We start from the raw sequence: 17,689 nt of genomic DNA, 5'->3' as shown, positions 1-17,689 counted from the left end.
ATAATAATAATAATAATAATAATAATAATAATAATAATAATAATAATAATAATAATAATAATAATAATAATAATAATTAGTTTTACCTATTTCTAATCAATAAATCAATCAATCAATACTGATTTGCATTTAGGACAGTCGCCGGGGTGGCAGATTTCCTATCTGTTGTTTTCCTAGCCTTTTTTAAATGATTTCAAAGAAACTGGATATTAATTGAACATCTCCCTTGGTGAGTTATTCTAATCCCTGACTCCCATTCCTATAAACGAATATTTACCCCTATTTGTCCTCTTGAATTCCAACTTTATCTTCATACTGTGATCTTTCCTTTCTTTTAAAGACACCACTCAAACTTATTCGTCTACTAATTTCATTCCACGCCATCTCTCCGTTGACAACTCGAAACATACCACTTAGTCGCGCAGCTCGTCTTCTTTCTCCCAAGTCTTCCCAGCCCGAACTTTGCAACATTTTTGTAACGGAAATCACCCTGAACAAATCGAGCTGCTTTTCTTCGGATTTTTTCCAGTTTTTGAATCAAATAATCCTGGTGAGGGTCCCATACACCGGAACCATACTCTAGTCGGGGTCTTACCAGAGACCTGCCCTCTCCTTTACATCCTTACTACAACTCTTAAACACCCTCATAATCATGTGCAGAGATCTGTACCCTTTATATACAATCCCATTACCGGGCGAGTTGGCCGTGCGCGTAGAGGCGCGCGGCTGTGAGCTTGCATCCGTGAGATAATAGGTTCGAATCCCACTATCGGCAGCCCTGAAGATGGTTTTCCGTGGTTTCCCATTTTCACACCAGGCAAATGCTGGGGCTGTACCTTAATTAAGGCCACGGCCGCTTCCTTCCAACTCCTAGGCCTTTCCTATCCCATCGTCGCCTTAAGACCTATCTGTGTCGGCGCGACGTAAAGCCCCTAGCAAAAAAAATTACAATCCCATTAATTTGTGTGATTACCCCAATGAAGATCTTTCCTTATATTAACACCTAGGTACTTACAATGATCCACATAAGGAAATTTCATCCCATCAACGCAGTGATTAAAACTGAGGGGACTTTTCCTATTATTGTTAAACTCACAACCTCACTTTTGACCCCGTTTATCATCATGCCTGTTGTGCATCTCACAGCATTGTTTTCTCAATCCTTGATAGTTTCCAGCTCTTCTTAAAGCAGAACAAACCAAAACCATTGGTGCAACAGCCATGGCCTACCAAGCGATCGCTGCTCAGCCTGAAGGCCTGTAGCTTACGAGGTTTCGTGTGGTTAACACGCCGAGTCCTCTCGGCCGTTATTCTTGGCTTTCTAGACCCGGGCTGCCATTTCACCTTCAGATAGTTCCTAAATTGTTATCACGTAGGTTGAGCGAACTTCGAACCAACTCTCAGACACAGGTAAAAATCCCCGACCTGGCCGAGAATCAAACTTGGGTCCTCGCGGTGAGAGGCAGGCACGCTACCGCTACACTGACGGGCCGGCACAGCTCTCCTTAAGGTCTGTTGAAAATGTAAACCAGTGAGCTTGTAAATTTGAACGGCCCATCTGCACGCTGTCCTTTCCTGTGGTCTTGTACACTCGACCTTCCCTTGCTTGAAGAAGATTTCAAGACTTTTGATAGAAATATGTCTTATGGCTGAGGGTCGTCTGAAAATTTCTGTTACAGAGTTAGCATGACGGAAATTACTGTGACGGAAGTGTAACCATAGCAACAGTAAAGGCTGAGATGTAAGGTATGGATGGATGGCCAGACAATGTTACCTAGCAACCGTGCAGACTATGTCATATGGCTGGTTGTCATCTGAAATTAGCAGCCGTTGTTGGATGGCCATGACAGAGAGACACAGAGGAATTTCCTTTATCAACGAGGCCTCGCCTATTCATACTCTAGAAATGAAATGGCGTATGACTTTTAGTGACGGTAGTGTCCGAGGACATGCTCGGCTCGCCAGGTGCAGGTCTTTTGATATGACACCCGTAGGCGACCTGCGCTAGGATGTGTTGAGGATGAAATGATGATGAAGACGACACATACACCCAGCCCCCGTGCCAGCGAAATTAACCAATGATGGTTAAAATTTCCGACCCTGCCGGGACACCTGTGACCAAAGACCAGCACGCTAACCATTTAGCCATGGAGCCGGACCATTCGTGGTAGTTTCACAGGCACTGGCTCAGTTTCCTCCTTTCGATGCACTTGTCGACTCCAAATTCCACACAGTTATCAATTTGATATTTAATTAATTGGAACACATATTTATGATCATCTGTTTTTTCCAAAGGGAAATTTGACACCATTTTTTTCATCTCTTCTCGTGGCGTGCCCAAGGAACTGGATAATTTACCGATTAACACGGAAAGAAAGATGTTGGGATAAATTACGTTCCTTGATACAATTTCGTACGGCTGTTGCTAGTCTGGTGCAGCCCTTCTGAGGTAGAACCTCCGCGAGGGTGGCAGCTACCATGTACGGGAAAATGTGTGTTATTGTGGTGGAAGAAAGTGCTGTGCATGGTAAATGAGTTTTAGGGATGTTAGGAACAGCAGTTCCTGAATCATGAGATATAACGATTCAAATTCAAATCCTCGAGCCGGCCGGGAATCGAAACCGGGGACCTCTGAACCGAAGGCCACTTCGTTGATAATTCAGACAAGCATCCGCACAACATTTCATGTCCTCGTCTTGAGGTTGTGCAGCTCTTTCCATACAGGTGATCAGCATGTACCTCATCAACCACATACCAGCCTTCCTCCCGATCTTAAATTTCTGGCGGTGTCGGGAATCGAACCCAGGCCTCCATGCGCGGAATCTAATAGCGCTAAGCGTTACGCTACAAAGTCAGGCAGTTGCTTGATGATGTTTACTCTTTTCTTAGTTCTCTGTACACAAACCTTTTTGTAAAAAACCACATGCGTTGTTTGTCACTGTGCTTTGAAGTCCTTGTTTCACATCCATTTAGAAAAGACGGACTAAACAAGAGTTTATTCATGGATCGAGCCAGCTGGCCGTGGAGTTGCTGTAAAATTGCATTCAGGAAATAGTAGGTTCGAAACCCACTGTCGACAGCACTGAAGATGGTTTTCCGTGGGTTACCATTTTCACACCAGGCAAATGCCGGGGCAGTACCTTAATTAAGGCCACGGCCGCTTCCTTCCCACTCCTGGCCCTTTCCTATCCCATCGTCACATAAGACATATCTGTATCGGTGTGACGTAAAGCAACTTACAAACAAAGGGTAAGTCTCTTTTCACTTTTGATCCGAAGTATACCCATAATGGAAAACTCAAATTCCATGGGTGGAAAAGAAATCCATCTGGATCTACAAAAGTGGGCGATCAGAACAGAAAACACACGAACAGAGAAGTCTTTAAAAAAGTTGCGGAGATGAAGGATCTGTCCGACGAGGAAGCGAGAAAGAACTAAGTATTGCCGGGAGAAGTTGTTTGTTTTTTTTTTTTTTTTTTTTTTTTTTTTTTTTGCTAGGGGCTTTACGTCGCACCGACACAGATAGGTCTTATGGCGACGATGGGAGAGGAAAGGCTTAGGAGTTGGAAGGAAGCGGCCGTGGCCTTAATTAAGGTACAGCCCCAGCATTTGCCTGGTGTGAAAACAGGAAACCACGGAAAACCATTTTCAGGGCTGCCGATAGTGGGATTCGAACCTACTATCTCCCAGATGCAAGCTCACAGCCACGCGCCTCTACACGCACGGCCAACTCGCCCGGTGCCGGGAGAAGAACGAGCACGAGTAATCCAATGGGTGAAATATTAATAGCGGAAGAGGAAAGAGATAGAGAACTTGAGGAAATGATGAGGTCTATAACAGCAACCCACAAGTGGTTGAAACGAAACGAAGAAGAAGAAGAAGAGGGCACCCAGGAGGGAGATAAACAGGAAAGAACAGACTTTAGGAAGAAAATTGCGGGAATGAGGGATGCACTGGAGAAACTCGTCAAATCACGCAACATCTCGGTTAAAGAGCGATAAAGGGAAAGTCTAAGACTTAAGAACATCTGGTGGGAGTGCAAAGAAAAGGGACTAAGTTTAATAGAGAGAGAGAGAAGATTTGGTAGGTTGTGTAAACGTGGTCCATAGATGACCGTAACTAATGAAATAAATACATTCATTAATTAATTAATCATAATATAATAATAACTAAAATAATAATAAGATAACCTTAAACTCATTCCCGCCTCATAAGGAATCAAATAATGAAGTCAAGGGCAATGCGGACTGGCAAGGACGACAACAGTTTCACATTTCCAGAACAGATAGAAGAGGCTTCTTAGCGAGCATTAGACTACTGGAATGAAAGTGATAGCAAAAGCTGTACTGCTTTCAGGTTTCTAGCATTGAAGGTTATATTATGTCTATTTTAATAATAAGAAGAAGAATAATCGCATGGCCTTAGCTACCGTGTGCAGGCATTTTAATTTGATGCCAGCTGGCTGTCTGCTGGTCAATTTTGACGTTCTGTTTTTCTCTAGGCCCACTAGATATCAGACCGAGTAATTGAATTAATTATGTCGGGTAAACTTGTACACATCCTCCAATACCAAGTCCATACCATTCCGGAATTTCTCCACATTTCCTGCAGATTTAGATGATGGCAGTGGTTATTTAAAGGAAAATCAATAAGAACTTCTCGTACGACTGAAAGAGAAGTTAAGGTGTTGATACTCTTGATTCACATTCAGTTGACTTGGATTCGTCTTTCGAACATATCATCACACTTACTTCAAACTGTTGTAATTAGGGACACCATTAATTTTTAATCCTCGGGATGTCTAGCTCGTTCAAGGATTTCAACAATTAAGGAAGATATTCAATACAAATTATAAACAACAAACACCTGAAGACTGGTATACAATGACATAGACTTTCATTCAAGTACAAGTATTTTTTTTTAATGTGCCTCACCATAGACGCTTTAGGATATTTTTAAATATATTTATTAGAAAAGAAGGTTTTTAACATCATTGTAGACGGGAATTTTAATTAAGTATTTATTCTTCTCACGAATGCCTGAAGATTGTTACAAACACTGACTTTTTATTCATGTCACCTAGTGTTATAACGAAAGTATTTCACCGTAGACGCTTTTAAATATTTTAAATATGCACTTTAGTATATAAGTTTTTAAACACAATTGTAGACGCGAATTGTAATTTAAGTATCATTCACACATATTTCCTTACCCACAACCCCCCCCCCCCACTCCCTCCTCTCTATTCATTTAAAGCACCTAGAACAATAGTTTTTAGGATCCCATGGGACATAGATTTAAGGTCTAATGTGCTTACTGTCCAAATGTTCTCATCTAAGATATTTATATACAGCTGAAGACGACCACTAAGTGGTCGAAACATGTTCTGTGTGTGCTAATATATTTTTGATTTTGCCTAAGGCAAAAGAAATAAAGTATCGATTAGGTGGCTTTTTAGATTAATTTGTTGATTTTACTCATCGATACGGCCATGAAGTGGACAGCTTGCAATGTAAAGAAAGGGTTACAGTAATGCTGGGAGATAATATGACGGGAATCGAAAAACTAAAACTTTTAATGATCGGAAAATCGGCGAAGCCTCGCTGTTTCTCGGGTGTGAATTAATTACCGGTCACGTGGAAAAATAACCCCCGAAGTCGTGGATGAGAAATTCCATTTACGAATCTCAGCTGCGTGGTATTGATAAGAAGTTGCAACTTGAAGGGAGGAAAAGTGAACAGAAACAAACAGAAGAGACTAACGTTTTTTTTTAAAGGTGTTAACCGAGGTATTTCTTGTTTCACTACTGAATGTACTATCATAAGGGTTATAATTAAAGTGATGCTGTAAAACAGAGTTCGTTTTTATATTATTAAATACTGTTAAAAATAGTGTAATCAGTACAAGCCCGTTGATGCATCTGATTCAATTATGTGCTATACATGCTCAAAAACGGTATTATCTATCTCGAAATTTCGATTATTCGAAATAAAATTTAACTCCCGAGGTGATTCGAGACATCGAGGTTCCACTGCATGTACCGCAAGACTTGGTTACCATGTGGCATGACAAGTCTGAACACAAAGCCCCATAAAACAACTGAGAAGAGAATGCACCTTGCCATTCTAGAAATGATTGCCAAAGACTCCAAGTGAAGGCCGGAGTCAGAATGTCACAGGTAAGTAGTCCAAATCTCGTATCCATCGCTAAGTACTGGAGTCATTATGGTACTGGAAACTTATAGTTTGGTCTGGACGGCTCTGGGTAGTACGACTGCCAAGGTAAAGAAAGTATTCGATCGCATATGGGGTATATGGGTATAGACGAACTTCATGGGAGCAAACATTTTAAATTATTAGGTTCGATTGCTTTGCGCTCCGTATGGCTACCGCATGCGGCTTATCCAGAGTGAAGCGGCAGGAGATCTAGGCCTGTGGCACTTCGTATTCCAAGTTGCTGACTACCATGTCACAACATACTGTATGTACGAGAAGAATGACGTGAGGGAGATGATTGTATAACGTGCTCATGAGAACTTGTTGCTTCCATGGTAAAAGAATAAAAGATCGAAGAAGGCGTCTGTAATAAAAGTAACATTGTTTCTTAAAACCAAACCAAACCCCATGGCACTACTTGAAGGGCCTTGGCCTACCAAGCGACCGCTGCTCAGCCCGAAAGCCTGCAGATTACGAGGTGTCGTGTGGTCAACACGACGAATCCTCTCGGCCGTTATTCTTGGCTTTCTAGACCGGGGCCGCTATCTCACGGTCAGATAGCTCCTCAATTCTAATCACGTAGGCTGAGTGGACCTCGAACCAGTCCTCAGGTCCAGGTAAAAATCCCTGACCTGGCCGGGAATCGAATCCGGGGCCTCCGGGTAAGAGGCAGGCACGCTACCCCTACACCACGGGGGCCGGCACATTTTTTCTTACTGACCTTAATTATCATTCAAATAAAAAAGATGCTTCTAACTGATCCGTATGGTAGGTAACCTGATGTAACAAAAAGCAAAACTGCTGGCAACATACATAGGTCACCTGCGGAATTACACATTAACGGTCATGAGTTCGTAAGAAAATCTACAGTTGTAGCCCTCCAGGCAAGCAACTCAATGATGAAAACATCCTATAGTTCCCTCCATGTTAAGAAAACAGTATTGCTCTTATGACAACAGGGTTGCCATATCGAACGACTCTGCTCAGTACCATCACGGGAAAACGGCAGCGCATAAATTTGCGAAATTCAGTATTTAAGTTCAAGATAAAAAGCGGAAGAAATTAAGCTGCAAATTACTTTTATGAACTAAAGGGGACGGGGGGTTTACAGGAGCTATTTTTGATTTGTACGGAGTCTGAGGTACACTACGGCACGTAAAAAACCTCACCATTGATTGATGTGTAAGGCAAATTGGGGCAGAAAGTAGAAGAAGAATATTTTTATGGGCTCGAGGGGTGAGGGATGCATTTAATTGCATTTGATAAATTTCCCCCAGACAACGCGGGGTACTACAGTGCTGTCGTATCGCTCACAAAAACAATAGTAAACATTCAATGTGGTCGTAAAAAGTGGTAAAATTAAAATGCGCTTAAGAAAGAGCAGCTAAATAACAAAACCAAGCACAAATAAAACAAACGGCAATTTGTTTAGCAGTACAAGTTATGCCATGACGTATCGCTGCACACCACAACACCAAAATATTCAGTAACAACTTCTGTACACTACGAAAGTAATTGAACAAACCCAAATACTATACAATGTACAATCAACTCTCACTCAAGACAAGACAAGACAAGTACGCACTGATTTAAAGCCTAAAAACAAACACGCAACAAATAAATACTGTAGATGACTTTACTACAAAAGTGAGCTGCCTGCGGTTTACGACTACAGGAGGTTTGTACCAGAACAACACAAAAGAAGGAAAATGAAGGAAGGCAACGAAGCAATGGCTGTTCCCGTCATTGTGCTTCCTCCCTACGAATATACTTATGGAAAAGAAAACATTATGTAGTTATTTTAATAACTTATGGGCAAAAATGCATCATCCTTTTTATCTGTCTTTCATAATGCATTACCAATATATAATATCCCTTAATAACGAGTAATTGAGGGTGTCTCAGAGAGGGTATGTTCACTCCTTGTAAGTCCGTAAGAGCAATAGTGTTTTCTTAACGTGGGATCTTCTTTACGTCGCACCGACACCGATAAGTCTTATAGCGACGATGGGACAGGAATGGCCTAGGAGTGGGAATGAAGTGGCTATGACCTTAATTAAGGTACAGCCCCAACACTTTCCTGGTGTGAAAATGGAAAACCACGGAAAACCATCTTCAGGGCTGCCGACAGTGAAGTTCGAACCCACTATCTCCCAGATGCAAGTACACAGCTACGCACCCCTATGCAAACGACCAACTCGCCCGGTTAGAGATATGAGCTACGAATTTTAGGAAAATAAAATATAATAAATTATGAGAATATACTCTCCATTTGTTCCTAAAAATTACAATCCTTTCCTTAATCATCGTTATCTTGTCGGTTAGATTAGCAGTTTGCCTTTTTCTACCACTACGAGCGCTAATGTGAGTCAGTACATTGTTTTACTGAAGCCCTCATAATCTACCTTCGGGGTTGGTATTTTTCAAAAATCAAAAATCGCCTTTGGGTATTGAACCAAGGAAAACACTACAGAAAGAATTATGGAAATAAGTTAATTTGGCTAGGATTTGAATAAAAAACGAAATGAGTAAAGAAACAAGCGATTTAAAGCTTTTTTCCGGAACTGGATTTGGCCCGGAAGTAATTTTCGAAATTTGTTTTTCTAGTTTGATAGAGCTATTCAAGACTCTGGTGACGTCATCACGGATCCGATTCCTCCCATGCGACATTGAGTGCGACCTCGGAGTCGTAGAAACCGATTTTCGCGATTCCAGGCGTCATTCGCTCACATCATTACTGCAAGGCAAGAAATATGGCTCAGGAAGTCGCCATGCTGGCCATGTGATACTCCCATATTTACAGGTCATCTGTTTCGGCAGCAGTGTCGTCTTGGCTGAGTAGTTCAGAGAATAGAACACTGCCCTTCCGAGCTCAAGTTGGCGGGTTCGATTCCGACTCAGACTATTGGTATTTGAAGGTTCTCAAATGCATTGGCCTCGTGTCGGTATATTTACCGGCACGTTAAGGAACATCTACGGAACCCAATTCAGGCACCTCGACGTCCCCGGAAACGGTGAGAGTAGTCAGTTGGACGTAAAACCAGTAACATTATTGATGAATTAATTAAATTAATTTTACACATTTCTATTCTTCTAATGGTTTAACGTCGAACTAACATATCGTAGAGATGGGAAAGGGCTAGCACTGGGCCATGGCCTTAATTAAGGTATAGCTCCAGCATTTGCCTGGTGTTAAAATGGAAAACCATGAAAAGGCATATTCGGGGCTGCCGACAGAAGGAGTAACCCACCATCTCCCGAATGCAACAGATGCTTATTGAAAATTACTCTATTTCGGCCAAGTACTCTTTTTGGTTCCCGTGACATGACGCTTTTGGACCTACCTTCGCTCGAAAATCCTTACTTGCAACATTTCCAGATTTTAAAATCTTGTGTTATTCCCTAGTCCTCGTTATCGTCTAATTATTCACCATTCTCTTGCTTTGGGCATTTTACCACGTCCTTGGCAGGAAGAGCAAGGCCATTAATTTCTTTGTTGTGCATGTGAATAACCGCTAATTACAGCAACACCGAAAATTCTCACAGTTATCTTGTAATGAAGATATTGGGGGAATAAACTTTGCCACATGATAAAACAAGGTCAATGAACTTAATGAACATTTATCACAGTTTATTCAGTGCTAATTAAAAATGATAATTCGTAAACAACGCATGCATCTTACCTGTTAAAATTTACTTCCTAGAAATCACGACTAACAAAGGCACAAGCTCCTTAAAGTTCCAACCCACCAAGGAACGTGGGATGCTGGGTATCAATCTCAGCGACAAAATTCGAGCGGAGGAAATACGAAGAACCGGCCGAGTTGACCGTGCGGTTAGAGGCTGAATGGACCTCGTTCCAGACCTCGTACTACTTTTCAAATTTCGTGACAGAGCCGGGAATCGAATCCGGGCCTCCGGAAATGGCAGCTAATCATACTAACCACTATAGCACAAAGGCGGACTGTTAGTATTATTATTTGATTTTCTTTTTTTTTTTTTTTGCAAGTTGCTTTGCGTCGCACCGACACAGATAGGTCTTATGACGACGATGGGATAGGAAACGGCTAGGAGTGGGAAGGAAGCGTTCGTGGCTTTAATTAAGATACAGCCCCGGCATCTGCTTGGTGTGAAAATGGGAAACCACGGAAAACCATCCTCAGGACTGCCGAGAGTGGGGTTCGATCCCACTATCTCCCGAATACTAGATACTGACCGCACTTAAGCGACAGCAGCTATCGAGCTCGGTATTTGAATTTATTATATCATCTGTAATTGGAGACGTAATGACTCAGCTGATGATAAACAAATCAAGTCAAGTCAAGTCAAATCATTTTTCCTCTTCCAGCTGCTTTATTTTGGAAGGTAGCTGTTCAAACTTGAAAGAAATGTACGTGACACCACTGAAAATCTTGGGGTTGGCCAGTGCAGGGTGGAGATTCATAGCCAGCTAGTCCAAGCAGAATCAGAGGACAGAGAAAACGCTGTTGTCCTTTAATCGCATTTAAATGCCCGTCTTTGGTACCTACGTGCAAAGAATGCCTGCTTTGAGCGGCTATCTGGTAAAAAAAAAAAACCTAACAAACATGATATGGGTGAAAAATACGATTTTAAAAAAACATATTTGGCCTTTTAAGTACTTAACATGCAAATATCTTCAAAATTGGCATTGATGCAGGAAACAGGCACTTACTGGCACTATAAAACTCATCTATTTTCTTCACAAATCGACTGAAAGAGATTCTAGATTATGAGCCTACAATTCTGGGTTGAGAATAACAAATAGGCATTTATGACGAAATCCTCGCCTTAATCCTCACAGAGACGCGCAACAGTGACTACAATCACATAGGCTTAGCGTCAGGAAGGGCATCCGTCTGTAAAACAGGTTCAATTCCAAATGTGCGACACACTTCACCGCTGCGCCCCATCAGCGTGGGGAGAAATACAGTGGAAGAATAAGAATATTCCTGCACAGAAGTACTGTGAAAGAAATCTTATTAAGGAATTAAAAAGCAACTGTAATGAGATATTAGTAGGGATGGGGGAAAAGGAGAGCGAACTGAAGTAAAATGACTTACTCGCTGTACAGGATCGAAACAGGGTTGACTTCCGGCAGATCTGATTCCTACATAAGAGTTATGGAACTTAATAACTCCTATTTATATCGAGCTCGATAGCTGTTGTCGCTTAAATGCGGCCAGTATCCAGTATTAAGGGGCTGCCTGGCCGAGGCTGTAAAGGCGTACTCGGTTCACCCGGAAGGACGTGGGTTCCAATCCCCGTCAGGAAGTCGTAAAATTTAAGAAATGAGATTTACACTTTCGGAGGTGGATATGGCCCTGAGGTTCACTCAGCCTACACCAAAAATGAGTACCAGGTTAATTCCTGGGGGCAAAGGCGGCCAGGCATAGAGCTAACCACTCGACCCCATCAAGTGCCGAGGTTACGAATTGTGGAAGCCTTTACTTTCCACCACTCCCAGGGCCTTCATGGCCTGTAGGGAGATGACTTTGTTTTGCTTTTAGTATCCAGTATTCGGGGGATAGTGGGCTCGAATCCCACTGTCGGCAGTCCTGAATATCTTTTTCTAAGGAATTTCTATTTTCACACCAGACTGGGGTTGTACCATAATTAAGGCCACGGCCGATTCCTTCCGACTCATAGCCCTTTACTGTCCCATCGTCGCCATAAGACGTAATACAACTTATAAATTAAAAAATGTAACTCCTATTTCTAAGACGTTCAACAGTTCGATAATAATAGGCCTAATAATAAAAATAATAATCATAATAATAATAATAATAATGGAGGAATAATAATGGTACTCACTGGAAGAAGTCATGTGTGGTGGAGCTCCGAGATATTGACATCTTTTCTCGTGTTCTGTGTGGTGTTGGTGGGTGTCGGGGAGTGTTTGAACATTTAATAGGTGTGGTGGTTGTATGAACGTGTTTTCTTGGAAGTCTGGAGCTTATTTTAATTGATTTGAGGGCAAAATTTTGTTTCATTTTATGGCCCTAAGTGCCTCCATGTTGGATTTTTCTACAATTTCTCCATAGATAACATGCTAAGAGTGTAATTTGGTTGCTAACCTTGCCCTAACAACCACCCACTTGCTAAATTTTCTTGGTCTCCATAGATACTAATAACTAGATGTATAACTCCACTCTTCCATTAAGGCGTTTTTAAGGCAACAGATCTTAGCCTACTGCTGGGAGCCATCTTGGTGGTCTGTGAAAATATAATAAACTAAAGAGAAAAACGGTCAACGGCTTCTGAGGCGGACGAAGATGGTTTACATCATCCAACGGCAAGGAAGGCGGAAGAACCGCTGTGGGGAAGATTGGTCTCCGTTATAAGCCTGGGAAGGCAACCAGTCTAAGGGAGAAAACCCTAAATAAACCTACCGGAGCTCACAACCTCGGTAGTGTCTCGATCAGGGGGTTTAACCTCTGGTCTCCTAAGACAATTTTCAACTAAAGCATGGAGGACAAACTCACGGAAGTAACTACCCCAGGTGGTATCAAATCCACCTCCGCCTTTGGCGGTGTTAGTAGGCCTTCGGATTCCGGGGAGCCCACACCAACATGCTTTGAGGACGAGTCGGAGCATCCTGGAACTACTAGCAATAAGATCCGATATAAGGAACATAACTATTTCGCCACATTGAACATCAACTCACTACTTAAGCTAGGCAAACTGAAGCATTTAACTGACACTTTGACTCACCACAAGATACTACTCACAGCAATACAGGAAACCAGGTACACAGATGAGCATGCCTCTGATTCGCAGGGGTACCGTATTTTTAAGGGAAAGGTAGGGCGCAGGAGAATGAAGAATGTGCCACACCTGGGGACTGGGTTCATTGTAAGCCATAAGATACTGGACTCGGTAATTGACTTCAACTCGCCCAATAGTCGAGTATCCCTTCTAACCTTCCGGTGCACAAACAAGATATACACTGCAGTAAATGTTCACGCGCCTATCAGTGAGGACAATAAACGTAACCCTGAAAGTACCGACAAATTTTGGGAAGAACTAGAGGACATCATCAGCAAAGTCCCAGAGCGTCATACAATCATTCTACTCGGGGACTTCAACGCACAGTTAGGGAAAGAGCGCAAATTTAGAGACATTGTGGGAGAATACCCAGCTCACTTACGAACAAATAGAAATGGGGAGCGTCTAGTGGGTCTCTGCAAAGCCTTCAACCTGGTAATGAAGTCAACGGCCTTTAAGAGACTACCAAGGAAACAGAAGACCTGGACGTCACCCAACAACCTTTTAGGGGAATTTCAGATAGATCATGTTGCCATTGCAAGGAAAGCCCATAGAGAGATCCAGAATGTAAGAGTGTTTAGAGGAGCGAATTTGGACTCCGACCACTACCTCTCCAAAATAAAGCTGAAATTTATACCTAGGAACACTAAAAGAACCAAGTCAGTTAAACTTACTAAGTTTGATTTAGAAAAACTTGCAACTTGCAAACAGTTTACAGAGAAATTGGAAAGAATAGAATGCAGAGATTGGGATGAATTGAGGAAAAATCTAGTAAAAGTAGCAACAGAGACTGCGCCATTACTAAAACAGAAGAAGCATGCCTGGTGGACAGCTAGATGTGAAGAAGCGGTAATGCAGAGGCAGATGGCCTGGTTAAAGTGGAACTCACAGAAGACACAAGACAACAGAGAGAAGTTCATAGAGCAACGGAAGATAACTGCCAATATTATCAGACAAGTGAAACGGCAATTCACAAAAGACCAATTGACACAGTTGGATGATGACTTCAAGAAGAACAATACCAGAAACTTTTACAGAGGCTTTAAACGGAACGTTAGTTACTACAGTCCACCCAGTCTCCATTTCCGTGGACCAGGTGGGAAGATAGCCTATAATGGCACTGACAATTGCCACCTTCTCGCCAAGTACTTCGAGGATCTCCTTAATTGTGAATCACCTGATACCTTTTTGGTTTACCAAGACAACATCAAGCAACCAAACTCGCAACCACCATCCAAAGAAGAAGTAATACAAATCATCCAGTCTCTGAAAAACAACAAAGCATCCGGAGAAGATTCGATAGTAGCCGAACTATGGAAGCAGGCTGGAGACAAGACTGTAAGCAAGCTGACAGAAATTCTACAAAACATCTGGGAGACCGAAACATTACCTAGTGACTGGACCACTGCATTGATTCATCCCTTGCACAAGAAAGGAGACTTGACTGACATCAATAATTATCGAGGAATCTCATTGGTACCTGTCACATAAAAATTTTTCTCTAAAGCCTTATTAAATAGAGCCGAACCACAACTAGACCCACAATTAGGAGAGTACCAGGCAGGATTTAGAAAAGGACGCTCTTGTACAGAACAGATACTCAATCTGCAATCAGTATTACATCAAGCAAAAATGGCCGGTAAGAAATACGTTGTCATTTTCGTCGACTTTACAAAGGCGTATGACTCAGTAGACAGACCTACTCTTATGAAGATTTTGCAGGAACTAGGACTTGATGAGAAGACCCATAACCTAATCAAACAGACTTTAAGCAACACCAGGTCACGAGTAAAGTTCAGAGGAGTCATATCAGAAAGTTTTGAAATTAAATCAGGAGTGAGACAGGGAGATGGTCTGTCCCCTCTCCTCTTTAATTGTGCGTTGGAGAAAGTAATAAGAGAGTGGCGAAAGGAGTTAGCTAGAATGGAGATTCCAAGTGGCATTTATTTGGGACATAAGCGCAATGAGCTCAATGTTGACTGTCTGGCGTTTGCCGATGATCTGGCCCTGATATCTAATTCAATAGAAACTTCAGTGAAACAACTAAATGTTCTCAGACAACAAGCAGCAAAGGTTCGGCTACATGTGTCTCTCGAAAAAACACAATTCATCACGAACATCGGTGAATCTCCTTGTACGTTGCATCTGGAACAGGGAGAGATCAGGAAAACCAACAGGTTTAAGTACTTGGGAGAATGGTTGGAATCCAATCTTTCTGAAGGAACAGCTTTGTCAACTCGAGTTAACAGGCTTGAAATGGCCTACCAACTGACCAAGAATACGTATAATAAAAAGTGTCTCTCTCGTAATACTAAGATGAAGCACTACCAGACAGTCATCCGCCCTGAAGCTTTATATGCTTCAGAATGTTAAACATTCAACAGGAAGGGACTCATGGAAAAACTTGAATTCCAGGAAAGAAAGATAATGAGGAAGATACTGGGGCCAGTCAAGGAAGGGGACAGTTATAAAAGACGGCCTAACCAAGAGCTCTGCAAGTACTGTGAAAGAATAACGAATGTAGCAAGGAAGAGACGCCTAGCATTCTATGGGCACGTCTACAGGATGCATCCTACCAGGTTGACCAACCGGATTCTCAGCTACTGGCATAATAGGAAGACCAAGTCACCATGGTTGATGGAAGTGAATAACTGGGAATAACAGAAGGAATCTTAAAGGATCGTACAGCACTCAGGAAGATGCTTAAACATAAGAAGTTCCAGGACAGATTACCAACAAAGAAGACTGGCGCCCTTTCGACAAAGGAGAGGAAGGAGCAACACAGCCTGAGGATGCGCAACTACTGGGCAAACATCAAAGCCCATTCCAAAATGCAATAGTTGAATGTCGTGGTCCTTAGCTGGCCTATACGAAACAAGAAGAAAGAATAATAATAATAATAATAATAATAATAATAATAATAATAATAATAATAATAATAATAATAATAATAATAATAATAATAATAATAATAATAATAATAATAATAATAATATTTGGTTTAGGTTCCCCTAACTACTTTTACGGTTTTCGGATACGCCGAGATGCTGGAATTTAGTCCCGCAGAAGTTCCTTCACGTGCCAGTAAATCTACCAACACGAGACTGGAATTTTTTTTAGCACCTTCAAGTACCACCGGACTGAGCCAGGATCGAACCTGCCAAGGGGTCAGAAGGCCAGCGCTTCAACCGTCTGAGCCATTCAGGCCAGCTCAGCAGTTCGCAACCATTCCTGAACCGTATTCTACCAACGATACATTTCTCCCAGCAATTCCCACGTTTTCCTGCCTAACCTCAGCACATCCCAGACAAAGGAGTTAGGATATTAAAAACTTATGTTACAAATATGTTCAAAAGTAAGCAGTGCTCTTTTTTTACTTGACGATAAGACCTGTTGCGGTATTTTTCCTATCCGAGAGATGTTGATCGAATGTGCGGTTTCTGACCGCTATAAGAAACTTAGCTTGCCTTTCGGAATGCTGAACTCAATAAATGTAAAGTGTTTTGGCACTCAGTATAAGAGAAAAAGGACGGAAAATTAGGCAGGTTTTGTATAAAGTAGTTTTATTATGTAAGGTGGGTGCTTTGAACTGCACTAGAATACTTGTGGTTTACATCGATTAATTCAGGGAAAGTCGCATTCCACGCTGACTGAACTGGCTTAAACCCGCTGGTCAATTATTATCATTGCAGGAAAAAAACGTTCCTACTGAATTTGCGATCCACAATAGAATACATATTTAGTGTAAACCTAAACATCACGGAATAATTCTATAATTCTGTGAAATTTGTGTGAATGTTACGCATACTATTAGCTGGATTTCGCGGAACTTGTTAAATGCCGAAAGAGAGAGTATTTTACTACATAACCTCGTTTTTGCTTCAAGAAATATTTAAATCTTTATCTAGGGACTTTAAGATGTGTGGCCGATCGAGTTCCCTTCGCTGTTAGGGTCCCGTAGCTATTTTTTTGCTAGTTGCTTTACGTCGCACCGACAAAGATAGGTCTTATGGCGACAATGGGATTAGGAAAGACCTAGGAGGTGAAAGGAAGCGGCCGTGGCCTTAATTAAGGTACAGCCCCAGGTGTGAAAATGGGAAACCACGGAAAACCATCTTCAGGGCTGCCGACAGTGGGATTCGAACCCACTATCTCCCGGATGCAAGCTTACAGCCGCGTGTCCCTGACTGTACGACTAACTCGCCCGGTCGTAGCTATTAACTTACATTCGAGAAATGGTGGCTAGCTCAGAATATGGCTTTGCGTCATTTCCCATTTCCACACTAGGTGAATGCTGAGATTGTAGCTACACCATTTGAGCTCCTCAGCCCGGCTTGCACTCGCCTTTTATGCTGGAGGTTGTGAAATCGAATTCCAGCACAGTCCGTTAGGATTTGAATGACAAGCAAACATTCTAATGCGGGCAGATAATAAAATTAGTTGTTTTAATTTCATTGCATTTTATTCGTCTTCTTCTTTATCTGTTTATCTTCCAGGGTCGGTTTTTCCCTCGGACTCAGCGAGGGATTCCACCTCTACCGCCTCAAGGGCAGTGTCCTGGAGCTTCAGACTCTGAGTCGGGGGATACAACTGGGAAGGATGACCAATACCTCGCCCAGGCAGCCTCACCTGCTATCATTGCATTTTTTAAATATAAAAATATATGTAGGTTCTACTCAAACCAATTTT

General features: G+C 42.0%; 1 protein-coding gene across 1 annotated transcript in view; it reads right to left on the bottom strand.

Moving 5' to 3' along the window:
- Nucleotides 1-17,689, bottom strand: part of LOC136872059 (uncharacterized) — a 492,909-nt gene that overhangs the window by 251,417 nt on the left and 223,803 nt on the right. The gene's annotated exons all lie outside the window — the stretch shown is intronic.

This window comes from Anabrus simplex, chromosome 4 (assembly GCF_040414725.1).
Source record: "Anabrus simplex isolate iqAnaSimp1 chromosome 4, ASM4041472v1, whole genome shotgun sequence".
Taxonomy (NCBI): Eukaryota; Metazoa; Arthropoda; class Insecta; order Orthoptera; family Tettigoniidae; genus Anabrus; species Anabrus simplex.
This window is presented reverse-complemented; position numbering and strand designations above follow the sequence as displayed.